General features: G+C 38.1%; 1 protein-coding gene and 1 long non-coding RNA gene across 9 annotated transcripts in view; one reads left to right on the forward strand and one right to left on the reverse strand.

The window, feature by feature from the left end:
* Positions 1–18,952, forward strand: part of iqsec1 (IQ motif and Sec7 domain ArfGEF 1) — a 453,315-nt gene that overhangs the window by 157,778 nt on the left and 276,585 nt on the right. The gene's annotated exons all lie outside the window — the stretch shown is intronic.
* Positions 1,286–17,574, reverse strand: LOC103277944 (uncharacterized). Of its 2 annotated transcripts, none has more exons than XR_001730006.2 (3): positions 17,402–17,574; positions 4,058–4,223; positions 1,286–1,924 (listed from the first exon to the last, which is right to left on the reverse strand). It is a non-coding gene; the product is annotated as an uncharacterized LOC103277944 (long non-coding RNA). The 2 variants fall into 2 exon arrangements; XR_505773.3 differs by having other exon boundaries at positions 4,058–4,226.

Below are 18,952 nucleotides of genomic sequence, written 5' to 3' on the forward strand. Positions count from 1 at the left end.
CCCTCTATTCTGCTTTGGTCAGACCACACCTGGAATACTGTGCCCAATTCTTGGCACCACAGTTGAAGGGAGATGTTGACAAGCTGAAAAGCGTCCAGAGGAGGGCGACTAAAATGATTAAGGGTCTGGAGAACAAGCCCTATGAGGAGCGGCTTAAAGAACTAGGCATGTTTAGCCTGCAGAAGAGAAGGCTGAGAGGAGACATAATAGCCATGTACAAATACTTGAAGGGAAGTCATAGGGAGGAGGGAGCAAGCTTGTTTTCTGCTGCCCTGCAGACTAGAACGCAGAACAATGGCTTCAAACTACAGGAAAGGAGATTCCACCTGAACATCAGGAAGAACTTCCTCACTGTGAGGGCTGTTCGACAGTGGAATTCTCTCCCCCGGACTGTGGTGGAGGCTCCTTCTTTGGAGGCTTTTAAGCAGAGGCTGGATGGCCATCTGTCAGGGGTGCTTTGAATGCAATTTCCTGCTTCTTGGCAGGGGGTTGGACTGGATGGCCCATGAAGTCTCTTCCAACTCTACTATTCTATGATTCTATGATAGACTGGTTCTGCCCTTTCTACAGTGCTAGCTCCCACCACTATCCTCCATGCTGCTCCAGTCGATTTGTAATGGAGACTATGAGTGCATCTGCACTGGAAAATGAATCCAGCCTGAGACCACTTTGACTGCCATGGCTTAATGCTATGGAATCATTGGAGTTACAATTTCACAAGGTCTTTAGTTTTTCTTCCAAAGACTGCTGGTGCCAAATACAGATCCCAGGATTCCATAGCATTTAGCCATGGCAGTTAAAGCGGTGTCAAACTGGATTAACTCTGCAATATAGCATCCTTAGTAGGCAGCAAGGGAAGTAGGAATTGACAAAGTTGTCCTTCCCTCCGGTGGGATTCTCCTGCTGTATCCAACTCTGTATTTTTTATGGCAATGATTTGAGAACAGGCATTCTTACAATGGAAAGGATTTTGATTTAAGAAAGATATGCATTGCTCATGTTTTGTTCTTGTGTTCTGTGGGACCAATTATAACTGAGCACTGCAGCGCAATCATAATGGTTTAAACAGAATGAAAATGTAAATAATGTTTTAACATCACAATACAACTTAGTCTATACTGAAACCATCAATTATACTTCCTCCCAAAGGTCTTCTGCATCCTACAAAGCACAAGTGTAGGAACTGCTTGTGGAAAATATGCTGCTAAGCAGTTGTTATAGATAAACTCAAAGCCCTAAATGACAGTAAAAAAAAACCTATAAACAAATAATATAAGATGCCATCAAGATTTTATTTTTTTATTCATCTTGAAACCATACATTCAAATTTTAATGATTAAAAGTGATCATGCTGCAGTTCTTACTTCTGGTAAACAAAGTTCCCTTCTTCAGCATTCAGTACAAACACAACTGAAAAGTACAGCTCCTTCCTTAAGTTTTTCCTTAAGAAGTAATGCAGTCACTTGTTTTGTTTAGTATTGAACAAGAACTTTGGGAGTGGGTTCAGATTCCTACTTAGACAGAGAAATCTAGTGGCCACTTTGAGCAAGTCACTCTCCCTCTCAGCTTTAGAGGAAAGCAATGGCAGCGCCCTCCCACAAAAAAATATTCCCATGAAAATCCCATCACAGGTTAACTATTGTATCATTTTTAAGTCAGAAGTTATTTGAGGCACATTATAGCAAAAATGTCATCAATCAATTGTAGAATTTGGAGTAATTATTTCTTCTTATATACCAGGATAGTTACTGTTTTAATTTCTTTTTCAAATAACATAATTAAGATAATTGGAAATGGAGGAGTGAGATCAGTTTGAAATATTTATTAGTATTACACAGAGACACTCTTGCAAGGCATTCTAATTCAATCTTGTTGCTTTATTCCTTATCATTCAGGGTGGTTCCTCAAGTCTCAAAGGTGGTTTCTGTGGGCAAAACAGAGAAGAAGAGGACAGTCTTATTGCTTGAGCAGAGTTCTTAAATTTCTAATTTCTTAAAACCCATTGGTGATCAATTGTATCTAAATATTTTCTCTTGTACTTATTTAAAATACTAGCACCCTGACCCTGTTGTGAGCAGATCTGTTCTGTGCATTGCTATAAGCAGGCTTATAGGAATAATATTAATTTTATAAAAATGGCTACTGGCAGGGGTTAAAGGCAAAAAATGCCAAAGGCCATTAATGAGATCAAAAAGATGTTCTATCTCCAAATCCCTTTGAATTTCTGCAACAGTTTTGTATTAATGAATGTGTAACTATGTTAGAAGAGCATAAAGTCTTTGGAATACTTTCCTAAATAAGTTTTTTTTTCTGTGTCAGGAGCAACTTGAGAAACTGTAAGTTGCTTCTGGTGTGAGAGAATTGGCCGTCTGCAAGGACATTGCCCAGGGACACCCAGATGTTTTACCATCATGTCCCTGCATGATAAGCTGAAGCTGACAGACAGGAGCTCACCCCACTCCCTGGATTTGAACCACCAATCTTTCAGTCAGCAGTCCTGCCAGCACAAGGGTTTAACCCATTGCGCCACCCGGGGCTCCTCCCTATATAAGTCGTAAGCATATTGTGACTTTTTATAAAGCTGATTAACAGGATTTATTTTTAACTGACAGATTTTCCATTATAAAGTGATTGAAGCAAGGTCTGGTTTGGACATACATATCTATGTATTATTTAGATATCTGCATAGGCTTTGTGCCCAGAGGCATTACTCCTTCTCTCCTGTCCTCTTAATATGTAGCCATTGAAGTCTTATTGACTTAACTGATAATAGTTTAGGACTGTGATGAACTTTGAAGCTATGGTTATTAAAATACAAACTAGGTTTTGAAAACAATTTGAAGTTAATTTCAGATCATAGTTTATTTCAAACTCAATTACCAGTGTTTCGTACACGTGACTTAAGAAGACACTGCAGTTAATCTAGTCCAGAAGATTTCAGTCATAAAATGGTAGAGATGGAAAGGGCAGCTTGGTTGCCTACAAGGCATGTTTAGTGTATCTTGACATAACAGACTGTATATAACATCAGCACTAGATTTAATTCTCCCAGGAAGCAAAGGCCTTGGGCATTCTTACATGTTATGAAATGAAATGTTACATATGTTGTATACAGATAATTCTCACTAGAAAAATTCTGCATTTCATAAACATTTCTTCAAGACCACATCAACTCTTACATCCCTTTTAAAAAGATGCCTTATATTCCATTTTAGGTTGAAAGAATGGCTACACTTTTAGTAAGTGAATGTGTGTGTGTGTGTGTGTGCGTGTGTGTGTGCGTGTGTGTGTTCAGTGCTTTAAATGGTTAGTTAAGCAGAACAAATGCCTTGGCTGTGATATTCATAACTTCCAAACTTGGCTAAAGAAACCAAAATAGTTACTTCCAGTTCCAGTCTCTTCTATTTACCCCATAGTTAGGATAAATTTATAGCAGGAGATAAGTATTTTTTAAATCCAGTAATATTTCTCCACACATCTTTAGTGGATGATGCTACAAATACAGGGTGAGCCAAAAGTCACAAAGGGGTCTTTTCAAAAATTATTGGATGCCATTTCCGAGATTTTGTTTCTCACATATAATATAAATTCATTTTCTATATATACTGTATATGATGTTATAATGTTGTGAATTAAAAACAAATAATAAAGGAGTTATTAAATATTGAACCTTTTTTTGGCCCACCCCTGTATACTTTATAAATATAACTTTATTAATTGAACAATTCCTCTGACAAAGAACTTCCCTTTTGCAGTCCTTTTATGTCCTCCCTTTTCCTGTTGGTGTTCTCTGTCTATCAAAAGGGAAGGATTGGAAGTTTGCTGAAACCTATTAAATCATAAAAACTTATCCCTGTTCTTTCTCTCTTATTTCTACCTTTTGCACACAATTCTCTGTTAAAGAAGTAATGCCCAGGAATACATTTGACGTATATATGTAAATAAATAAACCACTAATTTATCAATCACCATTCAAGATATTTTCGTACTAACAAAAATCCTGCTGACTGTAATCTGTTCATCAGCACAACCTCAGTAGCAAGAATGTATGGTTTACCTTTCTTGCATCCCTTACTGGAGAATCCCAGAGGGAAAGGTAGCCAGGGTAAGCTGTCATCACTCCCGTCCTTTATTTGCTTACAGTACAAGAGGAAGCAGGCTTTCCACTTCTGGAAGGACCTCAATAAATGGCTGCTCTAAGGATTTCCATTATGAAGAAAAGTCTGCTGTGCATAAAATACAATAAATAAAATATACATTTAATGCAATTTGCTAATCCATGTATAGTCACAGATTAGATACCCCCTTTAACCATTCTTTTTATATCCTGTTTGTATACTTTAGGACTCTTGTTCCTTCGAGGTTTGCTTGTTCAACTATATTTTATTTCTGAGTGTAAAGCTGAATGGTTCTCTTGTTTTGAGAGGCTTTCTAATGGATATTGCACTCTGGTAGTATGGTAGTTGATTGCATATTCTCCTATGTAATCAGCTGTTTGTGCTTCTACATCTGTAATTTTTATGCAAATTGCTGGTATAAATATACTCTATCTCTAGATGTTTGCTTATAAAAGTTAAAGAGTGCTGATTCCTTAAAGGTGCATGATTGCATTTAAGTACTGTGGGCTGAAAACTGAACATTTTTTCTGTAGTTTGTGAGAAATAGATCACATTAAACTGTAATTATTTATATGACGCCAGAGATGGTTATTACCACTTTGGCAGAAATGTTTATTTTGTTCATGAATATGTTATGTAAAAGAACAAGAAAATTAGTTTTTTAAATGATACTTGGTTCTTGCAAATGTTTGTCTTGGCCTATAGGTTGGTATGTGAGAGAAAATGTATGAACAGACATTGCCCTCTGCTACTGGAAGAGTAGCTTTGGGTGTGATCCAAAATCACTAAAATATTTCCCTGACCATTTGCTTGCATCTTCTTTTGAGCAGAGTGCATTGTCTGCATATTTATCTTCTGAATTTTCTTCTGAAGTATTAACAGAGAAACCTCAATGTACTTCACTGAAAAGATTATCAGATTTCCCTTGGGCTCAAAATCTTTGCATTCAGTGGAGTAGCTACAAAAGATCGCTGAACAAATTTATTGTTTTTGTTTTGCTTTTGCTTTTTAATAGTGTGAGGAGTTTTGCATTGGGTTAGTTCAGCTGTTCTCAAATTGTGCTTCGAAGTACACTCAGGGACTCTGCGGGGGACCCATGGCCCCCCCTTGCCCCCCTGCATATGAAGTTTGTGTGGCCTGGAGAGGCTTCTGCTGTGACCACACGACCTGGAGAGGCCTCCGCATGGCCTGGAAATACCTTTCAGCCATGAGAGACCTCCTCATGACCTGAAGAGCCCACCACTGTCACCACCACCATAGCCTGCAAGACCTCCTTTGCATGGCAGATTGGGGTTGGACTGGAGGGCCCCTGTGGTTTCTGCTATTACTACTACTACTACTACTACTACTACTACTACTACTACGAGGGTTGAATGAAAAGTAATGCCTCCACCTTCATAACTCCTCAACAGAGGAGTACTGGCAGTACTGGTATGCAGCAGGTACTGGCATGTTCAGTAGACTCCTCTACAGTTCCATTTGGCGGGAAGCCTTAGCATTGAACAGTTGTGTCGTTAAAGTGCAAAGTATGGAACCCTGCGCAGGCGGTCGGTCAATGCAACTTAAGCAACGTGCCGTCATTGAATTCTTGACAGCAGAAAGTGTTGCCCCAAAGGAGGTTCATCAGAGAATGCAAGCTGTTTATGGTGATTGTGTTGATGTGAGTACTATGTGCCATTGGGCAAGTAATTTTAAAGATGTTGAGGTGGGAACATCTGACTTGCGTGACAAAGAGTTGGATGTCCTGTGACAGCAACCACCAAGTTTCACAAGCAAAAGGTTGACAGATTGATTCAGGACAATCATCATATCACTCAGAGAAAAATTTCAAGCATAATCGGCATTTCACAAGAATGTGTGGGTCACGTTGCTTTGCTTGCTTGTGGAAGATCTGTGCACGATGGATACTGTGAGACGCTGTTTGTGGAAACAGAGTGTCAACTTCTTCCATGGCGGCTTCAGAAAACTGGTTCATCATTGGCAGAAATGTATCCAATTGTCTGGTGATTATGTGGAAAAGTGAATAGTGGTAGTTAAAGAGCACATTCTAAGATTATTTCTGCATTTGATTTATTAAAATATTCCCATCCAAACCCAAGTAACAAAGGTGGAGGCATTACTTTTCATTCAACCCTTGTATTATTATTATTTGATACACAACAAGATTAGCACACAGCAAACAAGATCATTCTGCTGGCTGTTGTATTGGATCACATGTCAGACACTTCCCAAGTGTCCAGGACTGTGTGATGTATCGGTGAATAATGTGTGCAGATCCGAGTAGGGTGGCCTTTTGCAGCTGACAGATAGCCATTTTGTCAGCGCTGATTGTGTTTAAGTGCAGGCCAAGATCTTTAAGCACTGCACCTAGTGTGCCGATCACCACTGGGATCACCTTTACTGGCTTGTGCCAGATGTCAGGGTATGTGATGACTCATGGGCCTTGTAGTCCTGTTCCTAGTACTTTTGTGACAGACGAAGAGGAAAACATGGGATTTTTGCTGGTTCAGCCAGAGCCGGAGTCTCCTCACCTGCAGGATGTTGATATTTGTCCTCAAGAATTCAGCCAAACAGACCTTGGGCAGAACTCCCCCCCGTTTCCCAGAAAAGAATCTTATTCCCGGGAAAGGGGAAACAGAGAGGCTCATCGGAGGAGTTTACGCATTGTTGCCAGAAATCAAGCTGATTAGGCTTGCTTCCCTTGGGAAATTCTAAGGAGTCACACATCTGGACAGAGTTGGGTTTCGCTTCTCGTTCTCTAGGGAAAGAGTTCTGTTGGCGGGAAAACGAGACCCAATATAGGTGCTTAGCGCCAGGGATACTTTGCGGAGTCAATTGATCAGCTTGAGGAGAGAGATCGTGTGTGGACTTCGTAACCCCAGTTCCTTGCTTCCCGGATCAAGTTTCAAGCCTGCCTTGTTTCACGTTTTGTCACGGACCTTGTTTCATGCTTCATGTTTGCCTCGTTTCAAGTCTTTGATCTAGCCAAGAATCAAGTTTATTTTCCAGCCTTGTTGTCAAGCTACATTGGACTTTAAAGACTCTGTCATTTCCCCACACTATTGCTTGGCAAAGTGTGTGTTTCGGTCAAGTGGATTATAACTTTGAACTCTAATATCTTATATTGGACAATACTTTTCTGGACTATATTTGGCCTTATCTGAAAGGTCTGCTTCTGAACTATATTCTTCACTTGTTTTTATTGTTTTTATATATTTCATTAATAAAGATATTAGATAGAGTCTGGCCTCTGCTCATGGTTATTGGTGTTCTGCAGCCTGGGTCCTGACAGGGTATTGTGTATTGTGAAATGTTAAAATCAATTTGGGTTATTATAAATGCCTTATGTGTTAGGTTTTTTTGGCAAGGCATTTCAGCAGTTATGGAGTTAATGAGAGTCTGCTATGATTGATGTATCACAGGACCAATGGGGTCAAGTTTGTTTTGACCGGGACTTTCTTTCTTGTTCCTGTCGAATGCAGAGGAGTTTCCTGTGTAGAGCGGAGTGAGCTGTTGAGCAATGTGCTGTGTGTGCATGAGTCGCTTCGGCTAGCACTCATGGAGGAAGGACTGATTTGCTCTGTTTGTATATAGAAATATAAATAAAAGATTGATTGCCGTTGGATTTCCAACCGAATCTTCGTCTGCTGGAGTGTGTTTTGTCCAGTGCTGTTTTTCCACACAGGAGACAGTCTGGAGGAGGTGAAGACTGGGATGGTGAATTTTTGGATTTCACTCTGCTACCCATCATCCCGCTGACACCAGAGTCTTTGCAGTTCAATATGTCAGCTCGGATCGTGTCAGCTTTTCCAGTTGTTTCTCTTCAATCCTGCTGTTGCCTGGGATGATGATGACTATTATTATTATTATTATTATTATTATTATTATTATTATTATTATTATTATAGAGGCTCGGTGACCCGTGGGGTTTCTGCTATTAGTAGTAGTAGCAGTAGTAGTAGTAGTATACTGTTACATAGGCTGGGTATCCATCTGTTGAGAAGTGCTTTAACTGTGCTTTTCCTGAATGGCATAATGAGGTGGGACTCAATGGCCCATGGAGTTACTCTTGTTGTTGTTGTTGTTGTTGTTGTTGTTGTTACTACTAGGTGGTCATCTGTTGGGGATGCTTTGAGTGTGCTTTTCTTGCATATCAGAAGCGAGTTGGACTGGATGGCCCCTGAGATCTTCCACTGAAAAACAGTTAAGTTTATGTTGGTTAAAATTGTTCTTCTTTTAAATATTGTATTTTATTATTCTTTCTTTTTTGCACTACAAATGAGATATGTGCAGTGTGCATAGGATTTTGTTCATGTTTTTTCAGTTTGTTCACACAAACATTTTCCATCCATCTGCCACTGGCCTGGCCCATCTGTCAAATTTTAAAATTCAATGCAGCCCCTGTGCCTATAAGGTTCTTGGGGCTCCATGAGAAACTTTTCCTTCAAAAAGGGCTCCTTGGCTAAAAAGTTTGAGAACCCCTGGGTTAGTATAACTAAATACTTGTATTTTTTTCTCAAATAGATTAATAGATTCAGATGTATATCTGCATGACCTGGTGGTGATTGTGGCCAGCTCTGTCCATCTCTAACAGGTTAACTCTAGATATGATTAGCACATGCCTTTATTACAACTCAGTTTAATGTCTTATGTTAGACTATCTTTGGACAAATCTAGAAAATCTACAACAGACCCTGTTATGGCCCGTGTCTTATTGGAGTCTGGACATTATTCATATAATGTTTTGAAAGGGGTTTAAAGAAGTAACATCACTCAGGAATATGATTGCGTTTCTGTGTTGAATTTAGTTGAATTGTGTGTATGATGTGTAGAATAATTCAAGTGTTTTATGCTTTTGTTTTGTTTATTGAATCTGACTGTGCTTGAATCTTATGAAAATAGTACGAACTCAGATTAAAATGTATTCATTGTTATGATGATTAATGTCACGTTACAAAGATTGTCCTCATTGTGGCTGTCCACTGTGAGTATGCTTGAAAGAGCAGACACTAGGTGAATTCAAGCAGTAATGAAAAAGGAACAAACAAAAAGCCCAGAAATATTTTTGACAACATTAACTTGGCAAAAAGATGCACAGTTCAATAAGCAGCATTCTGAGTCCCAAAGTGGAAACTGTGGCTCTAGCAGCATTTTCTGATAGACCGTGACAAAATAAATTATAAATGGATTTTATCTGTTTCTAATGTGTACTGATCAAAGTTCACTTGACTCAACTCATGGTGGGTGGCATTTGTTTCACAAGAATACAGATGAGGCATATAATGAATGTTTATCTACACTTTGGTTCTATGCAAACCTGTTCTTGTTTATTAAAGTGTTATAATGAAAAAAGAAGGAAGCAATAGGGATGTGCCTGCTGTTTCCTGCTACTTTACTTCAGGGAGTAGGGTTAGTCTCCATACAGCAGTTTTCCAGTCAATCCTCCAAAGCAACTCTTTTGCAAATCAGTGGTTTGCAACCCCCCCCCCCCCCCCCGACTAATGCATTAGGGTTTCTAGAATCAAGGCAAAATTAGTGAATTAACATTTGATAAGAATTCACCCAAACTTTTTTCTGATTTGGTGCAGAAATAGCTTTACTCATTTCTGTGTCAATGTGAATTGAGCTAGAGGAAGATTACCCATCAGTTTCTTAAAATACATTGTAATAGTGATGTGCATCAGTAAGAGATTACATCCATGAAAATAAATCGAGATGAATTGATTCTTTGTAATCATTTTTGGAGTGCCAAATATATGTGCAATATTTTTCAATGCTACCATATCCCACTTAGATTAGGATGTCTGCTCTGCAAAGACCAAGACTACATCTCATATTTGCACGATGAGGCCAAAAATCTCTAATTCAGTCCCTCATTTTCTAACATCTTTTTCCTTCTGTTCTTAAGATATTGCCTCCAACAATGAATAGGGAGACAAACCCTTTATTTATTAAACTGGGCTGAAAAATACATGTTGTTATTCAGCAAATTTACCAGAAAGATGGAAATAAATTAGCACATAACTAGTTAAGCTTACCTAGTTATTTCCAAGCTTCAAGACTGAGTGGCATTAATCAATCAATTAGTTATCTTCATTGGGTTGAAGAAGTTTGGTAATTTCTGCATTGTTATACATGCCTTCAAGACATTTATAGACAATTATAGTGAGCCTTCAAGAGCCTTCAAGGGGAATCTCTCACAGTGGTTTCTTGGTACAATTTGTTCAGAGGGGGGTTGCCTTCCTCTGAGGCGAAGAAAATGTGACTTGTCCAAAGTCACTCAGTGGTCTTCCATGCCTAAGAAGGGATTTGAACCCTGGTCTCTGGAGTCATTGTCCAATTCTCAAAGCGCCACACCACACTGGCTCTCAATTTCTGCATAACTAGTTACATTCAGCTGGTTTCCAAGCTCTGTTAAACAGTATAAGGAAGACATCAAATATAGCAGAATCAAGGAACTGAGGGAGTAACGTGAATTTGCTAGTCTGATGCACTTTCCTATACCTGCTTTCTTCAGCATTTCACATGATATTTTAATTTTAATTTGACACATCTTAATTGGTAGACATTATTGGCAATCTCACTTGACAGCTTTGTCTTGAATGCCTTCCCTTCAAATATATGAAGCAGAACTGAAAGCAGACTTTCTGTGACACATTCTGTGACAGAAATGGAGCACATTTTACAGTAGAGCACAAAGTTCAAATTGGTTTCAGTTTGTCTGGAGCAACCATGCAAGTTGCAAGTATTTAAGTCTTGACTTTAGTATTTTTATCATTTAGACATGAAGCTAATGCTATGTAAAGACCAATAAATAATATTTTGTGGTAGATGTTCATATTAATGCAGATTATTTCTGTCAATGCCATTATTTCAAATATTTTAGGATGGAAATCATGTAAAAATTTCTATATGCTCTAGGCAGAAGGAACACTTAGCTGTTTCTACTTGTTTACATTTAGCTCATGAGAAAATGTGAGCAAACATTGCAATCTTTTCCATAGGAAATGACTGCCCCCTTGTGGACAAAAGTTGCCTTTGATTAAAGGATTTGCCTGTCCTTTCAGTTTCTAACAAATGCTTAGCAGATATATTTAAAATATCAGACTTTAAAAAATTAAATTAACTAAAATCAATGGAGTAGTTAATTTAAAATCCTTTCCTGCAATGTATAACTTATCTATTTTTAGAGTAAATATTGTTACAATACATTAAAACTTGCTATTTTAAGAATTTATATTTCTCACTGCCAAGGCAACCGGTTGTGGTTAATGATTAGGAAAGAAAACAGTCAAAGCAAATAATAAATAAAATACAGCAATAAGAATAAACCATATGCAAAATTTGGCTTGGCTCAGAAAACAGACTTCCTTGAAGTATAGAACCCATACTTTATATTAAATTGTATTGTATATAACAAAGGATATAGTACTCTATGGCTGTCTATTATTATTATTATTATTATTATTATATTTCTAAAGGTAAAGGTAAAGGTTTTCCCTTATGTTAAGTCCAGTTGTGACCGACTCTGGGGGTTGGTGCTCATCTCCATTTCTAAGATGAAGAGCCGGCGTTGTCCATAGACACCTCCAAGGTCATGTAGCTGGCATGACTGCATGAAGCGCCGTTACCTTCCCGCCAGAGCGGTACTTATTGATCTACTCACATTTGCATGTTTTCGAACTGCTAGGTTGGCAGGAGTTGGAGCTAACAGCAGGCGCTCATTCCGCTCCCGGGGTTTGAACCTGGCACCTTTTGGTCTGCAAGTTCAGCAGCTCAGCGCTTTAACACACTGTGCCACCGGGGGCTCTTATTATATTTATACCCCACTTTATATTTCCTGCAGGAGATGCAAAGTGGCTTAACATAAAAGCAACAGCATACAATTTAAAAAAGATAAATATGTAACTGTTAGAGTAGGGTTAAATATAAACAGTGTTAAAATAATATCCCTAGTTAAAAACCATTAAAACATTCACATTAAAAAACCACAACACCCCCTGACTTGATCTTTAAAACCTTCATCTTTAAAAGCCTGCCTGAAAGCCTGCTTTTGCCTGCTGCCAGAAGGACAGCAGGGAGGGAGCTATCCCGGCTTCCCTGGGCAGGAAGCTCCAGAGTCGAGAGGCAGCCACCAAGAAGGCCTGCTCTCTCGTTCCCACTAACCGAGCTTGAGATGGGGGTGGGACCGAGAGAAGGTCCTCACCTGAAGCTCTCGGGCCCTGGTAGGTTCGTACAAGGGAATGTGGTCAGCCAAATAGCCTGGACCTGAACCATCTAGGGATTTAAAGGTCATAACTAGCACTTTGAATTGTGTCCGGAATCAGACTGGCAGCCAGTGGAGCTGCTGCAACAAGGGGATTGTCCACTCCCTGTAGCCAGCCCCAGTTAGCAACCTGGCTGCAGCTCTTTGGGCCAGCTGAAGTTTCCAAGCACTCTTCAGAGGCAGCCCCACATAGAGCATGCTACAGTAATCCAGATGGGATGTAGTTAAGGTATGTACCACCGCTGCCAGATCTGGCTTCTCAATGAACGGACGCAGTTGGCGCACAAGTTTTAGTTGACTGGAGCACCAGCCCATCATTCCCATTCCCTCAGTCAAATCTTTTAAACTCTTTTGCAGGCCTTCAATTTCCTCATCCCACATCTCTTCCTCCCAATCCTTTCCTTCCACAACACCATACAGATTTTAAACCCTTTTTCGGCCCATCAATCTCATCATCCAGTCCTCTTCTCTAACTCTCATGTCCTCCCAATAGCAGTAATCAGATTTTAAATTCCTTTCTGGTTTATCAGTCTATCATCCCACTGCTCTTTGTTCTAATCCTCTCCTCTTTTCACAGGACTGGAAAGGAGTTTAAAATCTAGTGGGCTTAACTCTACTGCTGAGTATTTCCTCATGTGAAAAACAATAAAATCTTAAACAACATAGGATGTAATTATTCACTAAACTGCTTCTCAAATGTAGCAACGAACAATTACAGCAATTTTCAGTTATTGAAAACTATGTAGTTTTTGAAGGCTATTCTGCACACAAAAATGCAAAGAAAATGACATTTTCTGCACAGGAAACAACATTCTCTTTGAAAAGCTATTGATATTAATTCCTTCAAAGAAAATGCTCTTTCTGCACAGGAAATTCAGTTTCTGTGCAGAAATAAATATTCTGTATGCTGTTTTCCCTGCAAAACTTTCATCTGCAAATTTTGTATGAGTTCCAAATTGCCAACATTTTATAAAATCATAATTGCATAGGGTTGTTGTATGTCTTTCGGGCTGTGTGGCCATGTTCCAGAAGCATTATCTCCTGATGTTTCGCCCACATCTATGGCAGGCATCCTCAGAGGTTGTGAGGTGGCTATTTTATTGCTAATAAATATGATGTCAGATCAAAACAGTGCAATCTTAAGACTTAATTGTAGCATGCATATATAGTCAACCTGGGTGTAGCCATACACCTCCACCATCAACAGAAAAGCATAGTTAAAAGCCAGCAAAACATTTAGTCCTTCCTGGAAATACAATTTAGCTGATAATGTTCAGCTCTTTCATAGCAGGACTGCCTTTCTTCTCAGACAAAAGGATGGCAGAATGATTTCTACATACGCACTAGGATTTGATGTGTTGCATAAGGAAATGCCATGTTTTGATTTGAAATTGCTGAACAGATGAGTGAGTCATTATAATTATGCATGCAAATATATCTAGTAAGGCTTCCCAAAGTGTCCTTGGCATGGTATTAATATAGGCTCAGAGAGAGGAGAATGATTTGTGTGCCGTCTATTTAGCTATCCCCTACCCCCTTTCAGGGATGCTGCATTATTAGTCAGTGACTCAGATCTCTATAAATAAATGCTAAATATAGACAGTGTAGTACCATCTTATATCCCTGTTTCAATAAAAGCTCAGACTATGAATCCCAGTAGCAATGTCAGTCAAAAAAATAAGCAAGTGAGCTGTGCTGTCTAAAAATGTATAGGAACATCATTGAGAATGTGTTATTACGTTCTTTGAATCATCTTGTGAAATAAAATGTAAATAATCAGAATCACAGGTGGGATAATAATCAGAAATATTCAATAGTGAAATACTAAAATGGTTTCTTTCTACTAAAGAACAGTTTCCATTTCATCGCCATCTCCTGGGTAAAAAGCTGATATCATATATTAAAAAGAAATGTGTTAGTAGATATGACAAAGCAGAACTAACTTGCAGAAGAAAATTTGCATGGCTTCTGCAAAGAAAACCTTGTTGTTATCTTAATACTTAAAGAAGATTAATAATCACATGGGTAGGGATGATATAGTGAACATACCATATTTTGAAATTCAAAAACCTGCTGACATGATGTCTTACCAAAGATCAAAATTTAGCCAATATGGAATAAAAAGACAAGCATTTTATAGATCAACAGCTAGTTAAAGAATAGGAACAGTTAAACAATTTTCAAAAAGGTGAGGGAAAAGTGAACGTTTCCCAGGAATCTGCATCAGGACTTATAGTATTCCAATTATTATAAATTAACTGAAATTTTGGGTGTCAAGTGTGATGGCTGAATTTGTGGCTAGCAACAAATTATTTCAAGTGTTGAAGACAAAGCAGGCTTAGAAGACCATCCAAAGAATGTCTTAAAAGTGGAGAAAGATCTTGGTTTATCTATTTATCAGGTATAGTTTTCCAATAATGAGCACTCCACAAAGTTTGGACTCTTACTTGAGTAATCTACATCAGACCTTCTTAAACTTTTTCTACTCACAATCTTTTTTTCCTGAGAAAAGTTTATACTGCCCCTGATGTATAGGTATATAATATAGGTATACAAATCAAACATTTTCTGATAATAAGTGTGATACAGAAATTTATTTTAAAACAATTCTTTAGTATGCATATAATGTTATCATTTATTAAAGATTAAAGCAAATTTGCATGCTAATGAAATGGATGTCCTTGTTTATTTTTACATAAAGAATTAAATCTTGGCTTAATATTTGATAATGCAGGATATAGAGTATCTTCAACATTTTTCATGCCATGCTGCCATGCTTGGTTTACAGCCTCAAGTGGCAAAATATACTCTCTTGGCTCTCTCCTCAATTAGGGAAACACAGTAGGGTGTTTGAAGGATTTATACCTCCAACTTAAAAGGTCTCAGGTTGCAGAGTGGGCCATGTGCCCAAAATGGACCCACCTCCATCTTGTTCCCATCATGGTTTGTTCACATACATGCTATTCATATCCTTTCCTTCCCCCCAAAATAAATATTAACCCATCCCTTTCTGCAGAGGTTGCTGGCAAATTCTGCTTCAAACTTTAATGGCGGATTACTGATTTTTTAAAAATTTCAATTGAGTATGGTTTATGAACTCAACTTAGCTTTTTAGAATGAAAATGTGAAGGGATGCATTTCTGGAGTCCTCAAACAAAACTGGCATTTGCAAAACTAGCCAAACAGGGCAGGATGTACTTTTTAGGAAGTACAGCTGAAGCATTTGCTGCATGTTGTTGCTAACAGATTCATATAAACATCTGAAACAGCCATTAGATGGCAAGGTATACACATTTTTCACGACACCTACATTCAGTTAGGGGACCCCACATGAGGTCACAACGCAGAGTTTAAGAAACTTTGATCTAAATAATCTAATTGCACTTCTGCATAGCCTCATGCCTATAAATCAAAAGCAGTACTGACAGGCAATCCTGACTGCAAATTGAAAAATTCATGCTGTATGTTCTACTACGGTGTTTTGTATGCACAAAAAGGGCACAAAGAAAGGAGACAGAAGGAGTTTTGAGTATAACTGCTAGGATTTCCAAGACAGCATGTTCACTGTAGTGCAATGATACTGAATTAGAGTCTAATTTTTTCCACTGAACTGCAGTCCCTAAGACAATCTGAATACTTATTGTCAATACATAATTAAGCTGATTTTTTTTCTCAGGGTACTTTGAAAATACCTCATACAATAATGCATCTCAAGAATCTGTAGGATACACTCAGGACCATGTAAAATGATATAGTTGTATGGTACACATGCATTTATCTCTGAGATACACACATACATGCACATATAATGAAATATATAGGTTTGGAAACAATGTTCAAAAATCTATCCATAAAATGGTCAAAAAGCATGTTTTTATCTGTCAAAATGCTGGCAAGAATACTGACGATACTCTCTGCAATTCAGGACTTACTCTTACTCGGATGTGCCATCACACTAACACAAAAAACCTACTTGCTGGATTTAAAAATGATTGGTTGTGTCCCTCCCAACCTTCAAAAGCTGTTAACCAACCGATAATTTTCAGTTGGCCTTTTATTTTGCCAACTGGAAATTATGAAAGTTGTGATCCAGAACATCTGAAAGACTCGTCTAGATGCTACATTCCTGGCAATGTTGTGCCCAATCTGTTAATATCCTTTACGTTGCATGAAATCTCACTTTCTCAAACTGAAGGATAAATACTTGATTCACTTCCTCATAACCCGGATATCCCATCAATGTTGATCCCAAATCAGTTATTGGTCTTTTGTATAGGTGAATATTACTAAATATTTGAAGGGCAATTTCAGCCCTTCAAATATTCGAAGCTGGCAATTTCATCACTTCTCAATTAACTTGTACTCAGAGAAGAAACTATTAAGAGGTGAATATACTGTCATCTTTAAATATTTGAAGGATTGTCACATAAACAGCTTTTTCCATATTGTATCAAGTTCAGGAGCAAATCATGCATGGGTTCAAATTTCAAGAAGACAGATTTAGATTAAATACAGTAGAGTCTCACTTATCCAAGACTCGCTTATCCAACGTTCTGGATTATCCAATGCATTTTTGTAGTCAATGTTTTCAACACATCGTGATATTTTGGTGCTAAATTTGTAATTACAGTAATTACTACATAGCATTACTGTGTATTGAACTACTTTTTCTGTCAAATTTGTTGTATAACATGATGTTTTGGTGCTTAATTTGTAAAATCATAACCTCATTTAATGTTTAATAGGCTTTTCCTTAATCTCTCCTTATTATCCAACATATCTGCTTATCCAAAGTTCTGCCGGCCCGTTTACGTTGGATAAGCGAAACTCTACTGTATTACAAAGAATTTACTGACAGTGCAATCTGCCCATTTAACAGGGTGACTTGGGAAGTTTTTAAAGCAGAACTTGGATGTATTGGGCATTCTGTAGTAATACAGTTCTTACATTCAAAAGCTAAGTGAGCTTCCAGAAGTTCCCTCCTAATTTGTGATCAGCTTTCAAGATTTGTACTCACCAGGAGCTAGGGACAAGAAGGTATTTGGAAACATGGATCTTCAAGGAGAGAGGTTGCATTAAAACTGTTAAATTAGGTTGGCAGGAAGAGTAATTCGTGGCTGCTCTAGCCAAGCCAGAGGAGGAAAATGCTGGGAATTGCAGTCCAGCAACATATGTATTCTGTGATTTTATACTGTTGTGAGTCCCTGCAGGGAGAGGGAGTGGGATATAAATAAAGTTGTTGTTGTTGCTGCTGTTGTTGTTGTTATATGAGGAGCTGCATGTTTACCATCCCTGACAAACACAAGACATAGATGAGCTGCTGCTGCTGCTGCAAGGAAGATAGAAAAATCTGGAGTGGATTTGTTTGAGAAAGAAAGTAAAGCTATCTTCCTATACTTTCAACCCATCTAGAAAATGTATGCCTGCTGTGCTACAGCTTGAAATGAAAATGGAAACATTGTTCACTTCTCAGAGGAAATAAGAAATGCAAGTTTTTCTTAGGCTATTGGCAAACAATGCCATCTGTGATATTAGCCTTTTCTCCTTAATTTTGTGAGACAAATAGCCACTTAGTAGAAGAAATGAGAAAGACACTCTGCTTGTGTTCCAAAATGAACTATTATATTCTTACTAATAGAAATTATTTTTGGCTTCTGAGCCCAGATATGTATAGAGCCTGTGTAGGATTTTATCATTAACTCAATAGGTCAAATATATATGTTTTCATATTCATTTCTGAGATAAAATTTTAGTTCCTTTAGATAACATAATGTGAGTTTCATATCACCATTGGTTTTCCACAGAGTAGGAGTACATGAAAAAGCAATTGCCTGAGAATTTGAGACACTTCTCATTTGTTTCTGGCCACTGCCCAGCAGTTGGTGTTTGGTAATGTAAAACTGTAACATACTAGTATAACTACAGTTAGGTAGACTTTCTCTTAAAATAATACCAGTTTAGGAGTGAAAAAAATCAATTCATTTCTCCACCCACCTTTTTGCTACAACTTCATATTGGGGTTTTTTTTAATTCAAAAAGTTCTGTGAACATTTAACATTCTCCTCTGGAAATGATCTGCAGTAGTTAACGTATCCATGAATCCTGCTGACTTTTCTAACTAATGAAAGAAATGCTATTATCTGTCAGCTATTAAAGGTCAAGTAAGGCATTGGTCTTTCAGTCATGTTACTTTGTCCATTCTGATAGCAGCTGCAGTACATCGCAACAATTTTGAATTCCTTGTAAAACTGAGTAGTCATCTTTGACTACTGATCAGGTTTTAACAGCAGCATTTGCCAGATGCTTTCTGAGGATATATGCATCTTATCACATGCCTGAACCTACTTTGAAATTCAGAAACAGTAGATAAGTGGGGAGATTAGGTTACTGCATGGAAAATCTCTTCCTTTTGCTGCCTTTGTTTCTGTTCCCAGAAAAGGATGTGTAGATCTCTGGCTCACAAAACAAGAATCATTGGTGCCTGGAACAGATATTAGCATGGATAAGTTAGGACCATGGGAGCCCCGTTGGCGGAGTGTGTAAAAGCACTGAGCTGGAGACCGAAAGG

Source organism: Anolis carolinensis, chromosome 2 (genome assembly GCF_035594765.1).
Source record: "Anolis carolinensis isolate JA03-04 chromosome 2, rAnoCar3.1.pri, whole genome shotgun sequence".
Classification (NCBI taxonomy): Eukaryota; Metazoa; Chordata; class Lepidosauria; order Squamata; family Dactyloidae; genus Anolis; species Anolis carolinensis.